Raw genomic sequence first — 14,730 nt, 5'->3', positions numbered from 1 at the left:
GCCCCTCTTCCAGGTCCTCTACCTGTGAGGCCCCAGTCCGCCCTTCTCTGCCTATGCCTTCATCTGCCGGATCCCACCTCTGCACGCAGTACCCACACGTTGCCACCAGGGGGCACCGCACTCCATCCTCCTGCGGCCGCAAGCCAGCCTCCCTCTTCCACTTTGAGCTCAACCTTTCCTTGGTCCTGTTAGCTTGACTTCTGAGTGGTGGTTGCTGAGTGAAGCTGGGAGGAGTTAGTTACCTGGCGGTCCCAGAGAAGGAAGAGCCCTAGGAGGCCACACCAAACCCCATTTTTTCCCCCTTTTTGGTCTATCCCTATCAGACCCCAGGGTCCAGACTTATTCTTGGGGCTGGAGCAAAGCAGAGTTTCTGGCCCCTCCTGGGACGCTCTGGATTCTGGCCTAAGGCTGTATCTGTTAGTCTGACAGTGTCCAGGTCTGTCCCACTCTGGAAGGCTGAGTCCTGGGCCCTCTGGAGGCTGGTCCTACCATTTTCAGAGAATGGCTTTTGGCATGTCCGTGCCTTATGCTGGGACAAAATGCCCCCATCCTACATGCCTTGTTGACAAGGAAGCCACCCCAGTCCTCACCCTCATAGCACTGCTATGAAGTGGGCGGGCCTGTGGGAAGATTGAAAATCAAGTTGGGAACCAGAGAGCCCTCACCTTGCTGGGCATCCCTGGTGACCGCTGCGTTTGCTGTAGTCTTCTCCCCTTTTTTGGTTTCAAACATCATAGAACTGAGCATTGAACAGAGAAGACTCATCCCTGTCCCCCATCCCTAAATTCGGCTGCCTGTGGTTAGCTAGGGCAAACAGAATAGGCAAGAGGTCAAGCCAATGTAGCCCAAGGAGGAGACAAGCCCATGGCGGCCAGGGTCTGATGCCACCAGGGAGCTGGCACTTCCTGGACCCGCCCCACCAGCTGGGGCACAGTCCAGATCTACTGCCCTTCGGACCCCGCTTGTGATCAGTATTGATGGCAGTGGGCTAATGATTAACGCTACTAGGGTTGGGCCAACGGCTCAAAAAGCTCAGCCCAGGGTGGCCCCACTTCCTCGTGCCCTGAAGGCCGGCTAGGTCTGAGGTAAGAGCTCCCAGACTGTCTCCCGAAAGGCTGAGCACCTCCACTTCCAAGCCTTCCTGAGGAGCCATCAGCCCTTCTGAGAAAAGAAAAGGGTGGACCTGGGGACTTTAGGGAAGCCCATTGCTGTTCTGTGCCTCGGTTTCCACCTTTGGGTGAGGTGGCTGCAAGCATCTATGCCTGGAGCTTTCCTAAACAGCTACGTCTGTCTTCCAGAAGTGTGGCTGCCTCATGCAGCAGGAGGCTGGCTTGTTGGGGCTCCTGGGGTCTGGGGAGATGGTTGGTCATCCAGTCCGCCATCTTTCACGGCCTGTCCTTCCAGGGGGAAGGCAGGACCCACCCCCACTGCCCTACAGTAGGAGCTTGGGCAGCGTCCTTTGCTGCCAAGATGGGGCAAGACCCAAACCCACTCTAGAAGCTTCCTTTCCCTGGATGCTGGGTCCTGGGGTGGGGGTGGGGGGGACAGACTCTGGCCCTGTCGCTGAAGCGTCTTGGGCTAGAATCTGGAAAGGATGAGAATACAGATGTGTTCCTTGGCCCCCGGGTCAGCTCAGGGCTCACAGCTCCTTGTCACAGCGGGGAGCTTCCCACTAGTACAGGCCAGGGTGCAAGATGGCCTCCAGAGGCCTGCTTTCCATAGGTGGAGAGCATGGTGCTTCAGAGAAGTTAAGCTGCTCGTTTGAGGGCCCACAGCTTCCTGGCCCTTGCTGGCTTAGACTGTTGAGGTTCTGAATTCTAGTTACCCGTAGTCCTGCCTTTGGTGCTCACAGGACCCACTCTACCTCCTCCCCACCCCACCCCCCTTTTTTTCCTCCCTTAAAGTGAGGGTTTCTCTGTAGCGCTGGCTGTCCTGGACTCGCTTTGTAGACCAGGCTGGTCTCAAACTTACAGAGACCCACCTGCCTCCTGACTGCTGGGATTAAGGGCGTGCCCCACCACACCAGGCTTTTTTCCCTGTGCTGCTGATTAAACCTAGGGCCTCCAGCAAAACTTTGTGCCACTGAGTGTCACCCTGGGGTCCCTGTCCCTCCCTCCTTTTCCCTTTGGCCTCTTTTGTTCCCTATCTGTTCTCTGTTTCTTTTCAGCTCCTCAGCCTCAGTTTCCCTCTTTCTCTCATTCCTCCTGTTCCTTCATTTTCTCTTGTCTCTAGCTTCCTGGTTAGCACCACCCTAAGGAGAGTGGTCTTAGGAATCCTTGGAGATTGCAGCCCATTGTCCTTTCTTGTCCCTCTGCCCCATGGCTGCAGCCAGGAGGGTGAGCAGAAGCTGTAACTAGGCCCAGCTCTTTTTCAGAGAGAAAGGAGGGGCGGAGGGTGTGGATGTCAATGGACTGCTGGGGAGCTGTAAATCAGAGCCACACCCGGGCTGATGAGGAGGGGGTTGAGCCTGGACTTCGCCCAGGAAGAAGGTTGGTGTCCTATGGGTGCCAGGTGTTGGTCTTGGATAAATGATAAGCCTCAATAAAGAGTGGACCTGGAGCCAAGAGGGCCTAGGGGCACGGGTGGGCACTGTGGGGCTCTTCCCAGGATCCTGCCAGAGAGGAAGTGCCTGCGACTGTGCCCTGACCCCAGTGGCCCCCACCCCCTGTAACAGCAACTCCATGTGGAAGTGCCTGCTGGTTCCAGTGGGGCTGCTGTTATCTCGGGTGGAGGCTGGTGCCTACGGAGGAAGAGGAGCCACAGCAGCCCAGCACACCAATAGGGCCTTTCATGGCAGTCCTCAGGCCTGGGGAGAGTAAAGGGTGGTGATGGGCCGTAAGCAGGCTGCCAAGATGGAGTGCACAGGGCTCTGACCTATGAATTGACAGCCAGTGCTCTGGTCTCTCCTCTGGCTGCCAATTCCATAGGTCACAGGTATGTTCGCCTCAATACCAGCCGTAAGGACACAAAGGGGGGTGAGGGGTGTTGAAGTCAAGGCCCAGACTCCCCCCAGACCACTCCCACTTTTCTATTTCCACGTTCAATATCCTGCCTGACTGCCCTGTTGTATGCCTAGAGTTCTGCATGCTGTCTCCTTCCCAGCTTCTTGGCTGAATTTTTTGTTTTGTTTTTTGAGACAGGGTCTCTCTCTGTGTAGCCTTGGATGTCCTGGACTCACTTTGTAGACCAGGCTGGCCTCAAACTCACAGCGATCCACCTGCCTCTGCCTCCCAAGTGCTGGGATTAAAGGCGTGCGCCACCACGCCAGGGGCTGGATTTTTGTTGTTGTTGTTGGTGGTGGTGGTGGGGAACTTGCTGTGTAGACCAGGCTGTCCTTGAACCTGTCTCTGCCTGCAAAGTGCCAGAATTACAGGTATGCAGGCATGTGCCATTGTGCCTAATGCCAGGCACACTCCTACTGCGAGTCAGGAAGAAGCTTTTCTGTTTGTTCAGAGACAGGGTCTCATGTAGCCCAGGCTGGCTCAAAGTTTCTGTGTAATGTAGGGTGACTAGGAACTTTTGTTCTTCCTGCCTATGCCTCCTAAATGATTGCCTATGCATGCTGCTGAGGCTTGAGCACTTACATGCCCCCCGACAGGTGCTCTGCCAGCTGAGCTACATTCCCAGCCTCTGATTCTTCTTAAAGTGATTGATTCCAAGGGCCACCTGGCCTCCCAAGGCGTCCCCTAAGCACTGGATTGCCAGTGTGTGTTTCTGTGCCCACCCTATACCACCCATGAACTCAGCCCCAAGCCCAGATATACACCAATTAAGTTTTGCCAAACATCCCGAGACTCCATTTTTGCACTGCCAGAGGCAGGGGACTCTAGGGTCTGGGCCGGGCTCATTCCACTTGTCCCTTTCTCTGGCAAGTTTCACTTCCGTGAAGCACAGCCTGGCACATTGGGCCCAGCAGAAGCCAATGAAGGAGAAGCCTCAGAGAGGACAGGCCACTCCCAGTCCCGGTCCCAACCTGCACCAGCCCACTCTTGCCCTATCCTTTCCTTTTTATTTTTCCTCCTGAGGACCTCACTGTACCTGTAACCTTTTTTTTTGGGGGGGGGGGTTTGAGACAGGGTCTCTCTGTGTAGTCTTGGCTGTCCTGGACTCGCTTTATAGACCAGGCTGGCCTTGAACTCACAGAGATCCTCCTGCCTCTGCCTCCCGAGTGCTGGGATTAAAGGCGTGCGCCACCATACCTGGTGTAAAACCCTTTTCTTAAACAATGGGGCTTGAGGAAATATCTATTTGAAAAACTGGTTCCAGTTACGAAAAAACTTTATTTTTTTGTTTTTAAATATTTTTTTTATTTTTATTTTATGTGCATTGGTGATTTGCCTGCGTGTGTGTCTGTGTGAAGGTGTCAGATCTTGGAGTTACAGACAGTTGTGAGCTGCCATGTGGGTGCTGGGAATTGAACCAGGTCCTTTGGAAGAGCAGTCAGTGCTCTTAACTGCTGAGCCATCTCGCCAGTCCCCTTTTAATATTTTCTTAATGGTCTTATGTAGCCTCAAATTTGTTATTCATTTTGTCTTTGTCTTTTCCCAAGACAGGGTTTCTCTGTGTAGCTCAATCTATAGACCAGGCTGGCCTTGAACTCACAGAGATCCCCCTTCCTCTACCTCACAAGTGCTGGCATTAAAGGTGTGCACCCCCCACCCCCCCCACCCCCCGCTTATCTTGTCTTCTTAAAAGATTTGTGGGGCCAGCAAGATTATTCGGCAATAAAAAGCACTTGCTGCCAAGCCTAAAGACCCAAGGCATGTGACTGTAATCCCACACTTGGAAGGCAAGTGGATCTCTCTTGAGTTCAAGGCCGGCCTGGTCTACAAAGCAAATCCAGGTCAGCCAAAGCTACACAGAGAAACCCTGACTCGAAAAACCAAAAAAGAAGACGAAAAAATTAAAAATAAAAATAAAAAGCTGGGCATGGTGGCGCATGCACACCTTTAATCCTAGTGCTTAGGAAGCACAGGCAGGCAGATCACTGTGAGTTTGAGGCCAGCCTGGTCTACAAAGCAAGTCCAGGACAGCCAGCCAGGACTACAAGAGAAACCCTGCCTCAAAAAAGACCTGTGTTTGGAGAGGCCAGGTGTGGTGGCTCGTGCCTTTAATCCCAGTGCTCAGGCAGGAGAATCACTGAGTTTGGTCTGCAAAGTCCAGGGCAGCCAGGGCTACACAGAGAAACCCTGTCTCCAAAAAAAAAGAAAGAAAGAAAAGAAAGAAAGAAAGAAAAGAAAAAAAAGCTACAAATTAGAAACCCAGGAATAAAACCAAATTGCTTAATGACACAAACCAGTCAGCGAGTGATCCCTCACTGTGTGCCAGGTACTCACACAAATTACCAATGGTCCAGCTAGCTGGTGAGGACACCTGTGAGTCTGTCTCAGAAATGACGATGCAGCAGAGGCAGGCGGATCTCTGTGAGTTGGAGGCCAGCCTGGTCTACAAAGCAAGTTCAGGACAGCCAAGGCTACACAGAGAAACCCTGTCTACAAAAAAAAAAAAAAAAAAAAAGACCTTCACTGAGGACCTGTGCAACAACAAAATGGATGACTGATGACTCAGGTCCCAACTTCACCTCTCACCCTTCCCATACAGGAGTGGCTTTGGCCCCATGCCTCAGCTATTTCAACCCCTGGGGTTCCCTTCCACCACAGCTAAGGCATGGAGCAAGGACCTTCCCTGGATCCTGCAGGGTCTGCCCCTCCCACCTCCCTTATCTGAACACTTATCTTATCCTTCTGTTCTCAGCGTCTGGAGAACAAAGTCCTCAGCTTACTCATCTCACAGGGCTGGGTCCACGCCTACCGGCGACATGGTGGGTACCAAAGTGCCCTGGCTGAACAGATGGGCCCTGGAGTCTGACACTCTTGGGACCATCCCTTACTCCATCCCAGGTGCTGGCAGGCAGCCCCTGGCCAGGGTCCCCTCTGTCTCTGCCAAGCTCATACAAGCCTTTAATGGTCCAGGGAAATGTGGTCTCAGCTCAGAGCACACCCAGCTCTCTTTGGTCCAGTGTCTTCACCCCTGTTGACTTGTGCTTTCCCCATCAGGCCCCAGACCTAGGAACATCTTTCCTTGCTGGCTCCCTCCCATTTTCCTCTCAGACCCCTCACTGCCTCCAGGACACCTGCCAGAGCCCTTGGAAACTTGTCTGAGTCACTTGCACCTCCCACTTCCCTGGTGCAGGTAGCTTGTTAGTGACCCAGTCATACCCGAGTCACCAGCCTCTATTTCCTTTACAACCTGTGGACTCTTGGGCGTTCACAGGAAGTGCTTAATAAATGCCTATTGGAGGACCCGACTTGTGTGACTAGAGATTCCTAGGGAGGGACACTATGAGGAGGGGTTGGCCTAGTGCCTGGGGACCGGAGATCCTTAGGTGCCATCGGTTGCCTTCCCCACCACTGTCATCACAGCACACTTGTGGAACCACCGTGTTAACCAAGCATCCTGGTTATTTACACGTGCAAATAACTCACATCCCCACATCAAAGAACGGGCCAGTAGGGAAAGGAGTCTGAGGGGGAGAACATGACCAAGAAAGATTCCTGAGAGATGAATTTGAGCTCAGCTTTTGCTGCAGTGAAGGGTGACAGTTCGCAGGAAACCACTAGGTAGCTCCTGGAGGCAGCTCGCCCTTCTGCAAGCCTCGCTCCCCGGACTGACCACCAGGGGGCGCCCGGGACACGGCTACGAGCTGGATGGGTTTGTTCCGTACCTCAAGGCGACCAATCTTCACCACGGACCGCCCTGCTCTTGGCTCTTTCCTAAGCCAAGCACAGCATCTTCCCAGGGTCCCTCGCGGCGCCTCTGAGCTGTACCCAACCACAGTTTTGTCTTCCACTGAGTGGGGTTGAAAATGGGCCCCCGTGTAATAATAAGCACATAATGGGTAGCCACTGTTTATATAGAAAGAGTGGTATGGCTGGGTCTGGCCAAGTTCCCCTGAGGTTTCTGGCACCCAAGTTTATTCTTTCACTGCTGAACAGAACAGTATTCCGTTATATGAATGAAAATATAATTTGTTTTGTTTTTTGAGACAGGGTCTCTGTGTGGCCCTGATTGTCCTTGACCTACTTTGTAGACCAGGCTGGCCTCAAGCTCACAGAGATCTGCCTGCCTCACCGAGTGCTGGGATTACAGGTGTGTGCCACCGCCTGTTGTGTTTTTCCATTCTAAGTGTAAATGGCCTTGGTACCCATCCTCCGTAGGGCTTGGAGCAACAGGGCCCCAGAATTCAGTCTCCATGCTGGGGGGAAGGGGACACCTGGATTCAGACCCTTTGTAAAAAATTTTTTACAATTGTGAAACCTTCCAAAATGTCGCAAGAACAAAGCAATCAGCCCCCACAGACCCTTTATTTGGATTCATGCACAGCTGGCGTTCCAACATCTGTTTCCCTTCTCCTGCTCTCTCTCACACACATGTTTTTCCTGAACTACTAGAGATCAGCGCACAGGTTGTGACCCTTACCACGAACTCTTTCAACATGTGTCTCCTAAGGAAAAAAAAAAACGATGCCCTTACACAAGCACGAAGTTGCCAAATGTAGGTCTGCCCGCTGATGCAACCCTGTTCTCCCGCTCAGTCGGCCTCTGCACGCAGTCATGGAGCCCTGGCCAGCTGGGCGTGCCTGGGTTTTTTTTCAGTGTTCCTCTGTCCTGTAAGCTAGAACCATGATGGGTTTTTGTTTTGTTTTGTTTTTCAACACCTTGGTACTTTTTTTTTTCTTTTTCTTTTTGAGACAGGGTTCTCTGTGTAGCCGTGGCTGTCCTGTAACTCTCTGTAAACCAGGATGGCCTTGAATTCACAGAGGTCTGACTGCCTCTGCTGGGAGTAAAGGTGTCTGCCACCACTGCCTGGCTGTTTTGTTTTTGTTTTTGTTTTTGTCTTTTTTTTTAATGTTGCAGAGATAGGAATCAGAATTCCCCTTTCAGAGAAATCTACTTCCAAATTCATCTCTTTCCAGGCAAAGCTGTTTTTTTGCCACTGTGGGAATGATGTTTGAGCTATGCTGTGGCTCTGACGGCTGCTGGGTGCCCCTCTCCAGCTCCTCAGAACCCCACCTTTCTTTCTAGGCTCGCTCCATCTTCAAGTCAACAGGAAGAAATGCTCTTACTGATTTTGCAGTATTTGGGATTGAACCAGAGGCCTACTGCATACCAGATGAGCACTCAGCCGTGAAGAACATTCCTAGCCTACTTTTTACCTTTTATGTACCTTTAATTTAAACAAATTATTTTATATTTTATATGTATGGGTTTTGCCCGTATGTCTGTATATAACGCATATGAAAGGCCCCCAGGAGGCCAGAGAGGTGCCAGATACCCTGGGAAAAGGAGTTATAGATGGTTCTTAGCTGCCATGTGAGCACTGGGAATAAAACCCAGCTCCCCTGCAAGGTTGGCAAGTGCTCTAATCTCACAGCCACCTCTTCAGCCCTTGTCTAGTTTTTATTCTCGTGTGTGTGTGTGTGTGTGTGTGTGTGTGTGTGTCTATGTGTGACTGTGTGACTCAGTGGCCATCAGAGGACAGCTTTCAGTAGCCAGTCCTCTTGTTCCACCTTGGGATCTAGGCTTGAACTTAAGTCCTCAGGTTTGCAAAGCAAACGCCTTTACCCACAGAGCCGGCCTTACTTTCACTTTGAGACAGACAGGCCGCCCAGGCCAGCTGGCCTTGAATTTGTAATCTTTCTGCCTCAGCTTCCCTGGTAGCTGGGCTCACAGGCCTGAGCCACGGATCCCAGATACACGACTCGTTCTTGTGCTTTGAATCTCTGATTTCCTTTTCTGCAGCGGCCCAGCTGGAGAACACTGTGGAAGTTCACCGAGAGCCACGCACGGCAACTCCTAGCTGTAATTCCAGCACTCGGTAGGCCTAGGCAGAGAGATTCAAGGCAAGCTTGGGCTGCCTTGCAAGACTATGTTAAAAAACTTCAAAAATAGTTGGGTGTGGTGATTCATACTTGTAATTCTCCAATTTGGGAGGCAGAGGCAGGAGGATCACTGTGACTTCTAGGCCTGCTTAACTACATAGTAAGTTCTTCTTTCAAAAGGAAAGAAGAGCCAGGTGTGGTGGCACATGCATTCTTTAGTCTCAGAACTAGGGAGGCAGAGGCAGGCAGATCTGTGAGTTCAAGACCAGCCTGGTCTCCTTAGTGTGTTTCAGGCCAGCCAGGGCTACATAGTGAGATGCTGTCACAAAATAAAATAAACCCATTAAACAAACAACAACTAGTGTAAGTCCTGCAGTCTGCAGGGACAATGGCCTTATATAAAGGGAGGTGTGCCTTCTAACACAGTCTATCAGGAAGACTCCACAAAATGCTCGGTCTTAGGGTGAGGTGTGTATTCAAAGACTGAGGGTCTCTTAGAGACCTGCCACATTGACCAAAAGGGCAAGAAAGAGTTTCTGGTGAATGGAGGGGTCAGGACACAGGAGAAATAAACACGAGACCTTGGCCTGACCTCAGCTCTGCGAAGGGTCCCACTGCACCCCTGTCCTTGGGATGTCCCAGTGAGCATGGAGCAGGGCACACATGGCCTCCGTGGAAGGATGTGGTTTCCTCCCTTTCAGATGTCTCTATTGCCTGTGCTTCTGAACGGGATGAAGAAGGTATGGTCAGGGGAAGGCTCCAGGGGACCACAGGGACAGTAAGTCAGGTGTTAGGTCACAGCTGTCTGGCCAACTGCAAGGACTCCCCATGAGCCATCTCCCAGCTCCTGCAGGAAGACAAGCTGAAGGGATGAAGGAAGGGAACGCTAAGGCCATGGAGGAGCCTGCACGCGCTACTGAGGTGTGGACATGAGGTGCGGAGCCGCGGGGCAGAAGGGATGCACTTGCTACAGCTGGGCCAGGCTCCGGGTCAGGGTACTCTCTGCGACACATGGCTGGGAACACAGGTGCTCTCTAGTCCTCAGACTGTAAGCCTCGCAAGGAAGCTGTGTGTGACTCCTGGCCACAGAGGAGACAGAACGGAGGGACCATGATGGAGAAGCAGCAGAGGGCAGCCACAGACTTCATGAGCCCCTCAAGACACAGACAGGCCAGAGCCACCATCCAAAGCGCCTGGAGGGGACACGAGGAGGCTGATGGCCAGGCTCATATAAGATGACTAAGCAAGCCGGGCGGTGGTGGCGCACGCCTTTAATCCCAGCACTCGGGAGGCAGAGACAGGCGGATCACTGTGAGTTCGAGGCCAGCCTGGTCTACAAAGCGAGTCTAGGACAGCCAAGGCTACACAGAGAAACCCTGTCTCGAAAAACCAAAAAAAAAAAAAAAAAAAAAAGATGACTAAGCAACTTGGAGCCAATCTGGGAAGCCACCTCTGCACTTCATATTTTTCTTTTTGAGACAATCTTGCTACATAGCTCAGGCTGGCCTCACACTTCACAATCTTCTTGCCTTAGCCTCCTATAGGCTGGGACCGTGGGTGTGAACCACTACACCCTTATAGCTACCTCTCATCATGTAAATGAAGAGGAACCCCAGGATCCTGTTCCTACTCTATTGTAGAAGGCAGAATGTTCCTGTTTCAAATAATAAATGACTTCCTGTGAGTCCTTAGGGTAAACCACACTGCACCCTGCACTGGCTCAGCACAGGAGCCAGAGGCCTAATATATGGAGTCAGGTGTCTTCTTTAGCCTGGCAGTTAGCTAAAGTGTTTTTTTTTTTTTTTATGGCTTCCTTGTTTGTTTTTGTTGAAACAGGGTTTCTCTGGGTAGCCCTGGCTGACCTGGAACGGAACTTACTTTGGAGACCACCAGGCTGGCCTCAAATTCACAAAAAACCCTACTCCCCAGTGCTGGGATTAAAGGTGTATGCCACCACTTGGCCTTTGTTTTTTGTTTGTTTGTTTATTTTCTTTCGAGACAGAGTTTCTCTATGTAGCCTTGGCTGTCCTGGACTTGTTGTGTAGACCACACTGGCCTCCAACTCACATCGATTCTCCTGCCTCTGCCTTCTGAGTGCTGGGATTAAAGGCGTGTGCTACCATCCTTGGCTGGTTTTGAATTTCATAGGTAGCCAATGGCGACCCTGGATTTTTGGTCCTCCTGCCTTCACCTTCCAGATCTATCATCACGCCTGGTTTATACTGTGCTGGGGGACATGAAACAGTGTTTTAGGAGGCAAGCACTCCACTAACTAAGCTACCCCACCCTGAGTTATCATTTGACTAAGTGTTCAGAGGTGTCTAGACCTCAGCTCTGCAAAGCACTGTGGAGTTGACTGCCCAAGCACATTGTCTAGTATAGACATGACCTGGTGCAGGGGCATGCCTGATGTGCATGGTGCAGGGGCATGTCTGAGGTGCATGGTGCAGAGCAGCACAGGGTTGGCCAGCTTCAGGTCACAGTCCCCTCTAGCTTGTACTTTACAAAGAAGCTCTAAAACCTTCTCTCTTTTCCACCTGCAAGGCCCTGCAGGTAGGATGGGCCAGAGCTTTAGCATTTCAGATACCAAAGGCCTAATTTCTCCTTAGAGTCTGTGTTGTTTCAGGCAACTCACCTGGCCCCCTGGATCCTCAGACTTTTTCCTTACTGGTATGTGAGAGCAGCCAAGATTCCAGCCACTGGGAAACCCAGGATGTAGAGGAAGAACAGATCCCACCCACTCATCCACCACCCTTTTTTAATACAGAGACCAGTCTCAGCACTTTAATTCTGGCTGGCCTCCAATGCACTTTGTAGACCAGGCTGGCCTCAACCTCATAGAAACTCACCTGTCTCTGGCTGGGATTAAAGGTAGGTGCATCCATGCACCCATGTGAGCCTGGAGAAGCCAGAGGATGATATCAGGTGCCCTCATCTCCATCTTACTCCCTGAGGCAGGTCTCTCACCGGCTTAGCAGCCAGTTTGTCCCAGAGGCCCGCCTATCTTTCTTATCACAGCATTTGGGTTTTTATTTATTTTTGGTTTTTTGAGACAGGGTTTCTCTGTGTAGCCCTGGCTGCCCTGGACTCACTTTGTAGACCAGACCAGACCAGTCTCGAACTCACAGCAATTCACCTGCCTCTGGCTCCCGAGTGCTGGGACTAAAGGCATGTGCCACCACTGCCTGGCCAGCATTTGGGTTTTTAATATGGGTTCTGGGGATTTGAACTTTGGTCCTCATGCTTGTACCGCACGTACTGTTAACCACTAAGCCATTTCTCCAGACCTGTTTACTTTTTAATAGAACTGGTCCGTTGCCAGATCTACTCAACTGCAGCAGCAAAAAGGCTGTGCGTATGAACAGACTTCCTAAGTGGAAAGAATGAACCACCGCCCGGCCAGGGAGAAACCTGTGTTCTGGGCTTTTCCCAGGCCAATTCTTTTGTCGTATTTGGACAAAAGCTCCCATGCTTCTTTAAGAAGTTGTCTTTAGAAAGCCTGATATGGGGGTCTACTTTCATCTCAGCACTCAGGAGGCAGAGATAGGCTGATCTCTGAGTTGGGGGCCAACCTGGTCTACATAATGAGTGTCAGGCCAGCCAGGAGTAAGCAGTGAGACCGTGCCTCTACAAAGGTGGCAAAGTTGACTATGAAGAGATGGCTCAGCACTCGAGTCCTGGCCACGAGGGCCTGGGTTTGAGTCCTAGTATCCACATGGTCATTCACAAGCGGCCTTGACTCCAGTCCCAGGGGATCTGACGCCTCTTTTATCCTCCAGTGGCACTAGACATGTATATATTGCACAGGCATACACGTATACAAAACACACATGCACAAATTTTTTTAGTCTTTTTGAGACAGGACATCTCTGTGTAGCCTTGGCTGTCCTGGACCGTGCTTTGTAGGCTAGGCTGACCCCAAATTCACAGAGATCTGCCTGCCTCTGCCTCCCTGGCTCAGATTAACGCCAGGTGCCACCAGGTCCTGCCCACAGCTTTCTTAGAACAAGGCAACAGGGGAGCAAGAGGACTGAAGGCAAGAAAGTAGTTTTCCTAGGGGCAGCGTCTATCCTTCCAGTGAGTGTGTGCATGTGTGTGTGTGAATCACAGGCAGCGGGGCAGAGTTTGTTAAGGAAAATAGCTGGAATCCTGCCCACCTGTCCTGGACCCAGGCAGACAGCAGAAGGCCAGACAGTAGAGAAACCGGAAGTGCAGTTTGCTTGTTCACTGTCTGCACCTTCCTATCACACAGAACGTGCCCTACTCACAAATGGGAGGGAAATTAGGAGTTTCGCAATCTGGGACATTACAAGATTGGAAGGCACACAGGACCTGGGGACGCAGGAGTTCATTTCTGGGCCCCTGAGCCTCAGTGAGGGAGGGAAAGAGGAAGGGCCAGCCATCCTTCCAGCCCTCTCAGTTCCTTGGACAAAGTCGAGTGAACACACACGTCTCATTTCATTTATAAATAACCCAGGAACATTTTGTTTTCAGTTTTCTGGGGCTGGGTTTTTTCAGTACACAAGGCTCTGGGGAGATGGGGAAACTATGGCTGGTCAGTGTGCGTGCTGCCAGAGACAGAGCTCCCGGTAGCTATTCAGTGTCTAAACAACCACCTCATTTAGGATCCTCTGCCTCCGGCTCTTCTCTGAACTAACCCTGAAATTACATCTCCGGGGTGGACCCCTCATCCAGGCTGTGTAGGAGGCAAAAATCATTTAGCTTCTAAGGCTGGCTGAGGAAATCTGGACTGGGCTTGCCTGAGGCTCCTGGTCACCAGCTGGTGCACAGCTGATGGTGACAGGCCCTGTCCAAGAGCTTCTTTCTTTCTTTTTTTTTTTTTTTCCGAGACCGGGTTTCTCCATGTAGCCTTGGCTGTCCTGGACTCACTTTGTAGACAAGGCTGGCCTCAAACTTAAGAGTGCTGGGATTAAAGGCATGCGCCACCATGCCTGGCAAGAGCTTCTTTCTAAAAAAGGGCCCATGACTTGTTTTACTGTGGATGAAAAAAATGCTAATGAAACGAGGGTTGGTGAGATGGCTCAGTGTTAAAAAACAAAAATACCTGGCAAGGCGTGTCATGACCTAAGTTCAGTTCTCAGGACATGCATGGTAGAAATAGAGCTCCTGAAAGTTGTCTTCTGACTTGTACCATGGCACACTCACACCCCCCATGGCACACTCACAACACCACCATGCCATACTCACATCCACCCCCTGGCACACTCACAACACCACCCTCACCATGCCACACTCACAACACCACCCTCACCATGCCACACTCAAAAAACCACCCCCTGGCACACTAACACCCCCAACCCCACAAATTCCAGATCAAAAGAGGAAGTCAGAGCCTGCAAGCAGGTAGAATTTGTTCCTCTCTGGCAATGATCTCAGAAGTGGTTGTCCAAACCTCCCCACCTTGATTTCTCTGGGTCCCAGACTTAGACCCCCCAATATACACACCATTCTGTCTTCCACTTGGCTTCCTGCCTTTTCTCCTCCCAGCCTGATTTGTTCCCTGACATAGGTGTCTAGCCCGTAGGTTTCCAAATCTCTCAAATCTATGAAGTTGGATCCAAGTCTTTTTGTTTGTTCTAGTGGTGCTGGGAAGGCCCCATTGGCAATGCTATGTAAGTGCTCTATCATTAAGCTCTGAGCCTAGCTAGCATCATCAATATTTTCTTTTCTTTTCTTTTTTGTTTTTGTTTTTTTGAGACAGAGTTTCTCTGTGTAGCCTTGGCCGTCCTGGACTCACTTTGTAGACCAGGCTGGCCTCAAACTCACAGCGATCCGCCTGCCTCTGCCTCCCGAGTGCTGGGATTAAAGGCGTGTGCCACCATGCCTGG

This window comes from Acomys minous (genome assembly GCF_964271855.1).
Source record: "Acomys minous genome assembly, chromosome: 2".
NCBI classification, from domain to species: domain Eukaryota; kingdom Metazoa; phylum Chordata; class Mammalia; order Rodentia; family Muridae; genus Acomys; species Acomys minous.
Note: the sequence above shows the minus strand (reverse complement) of the source record.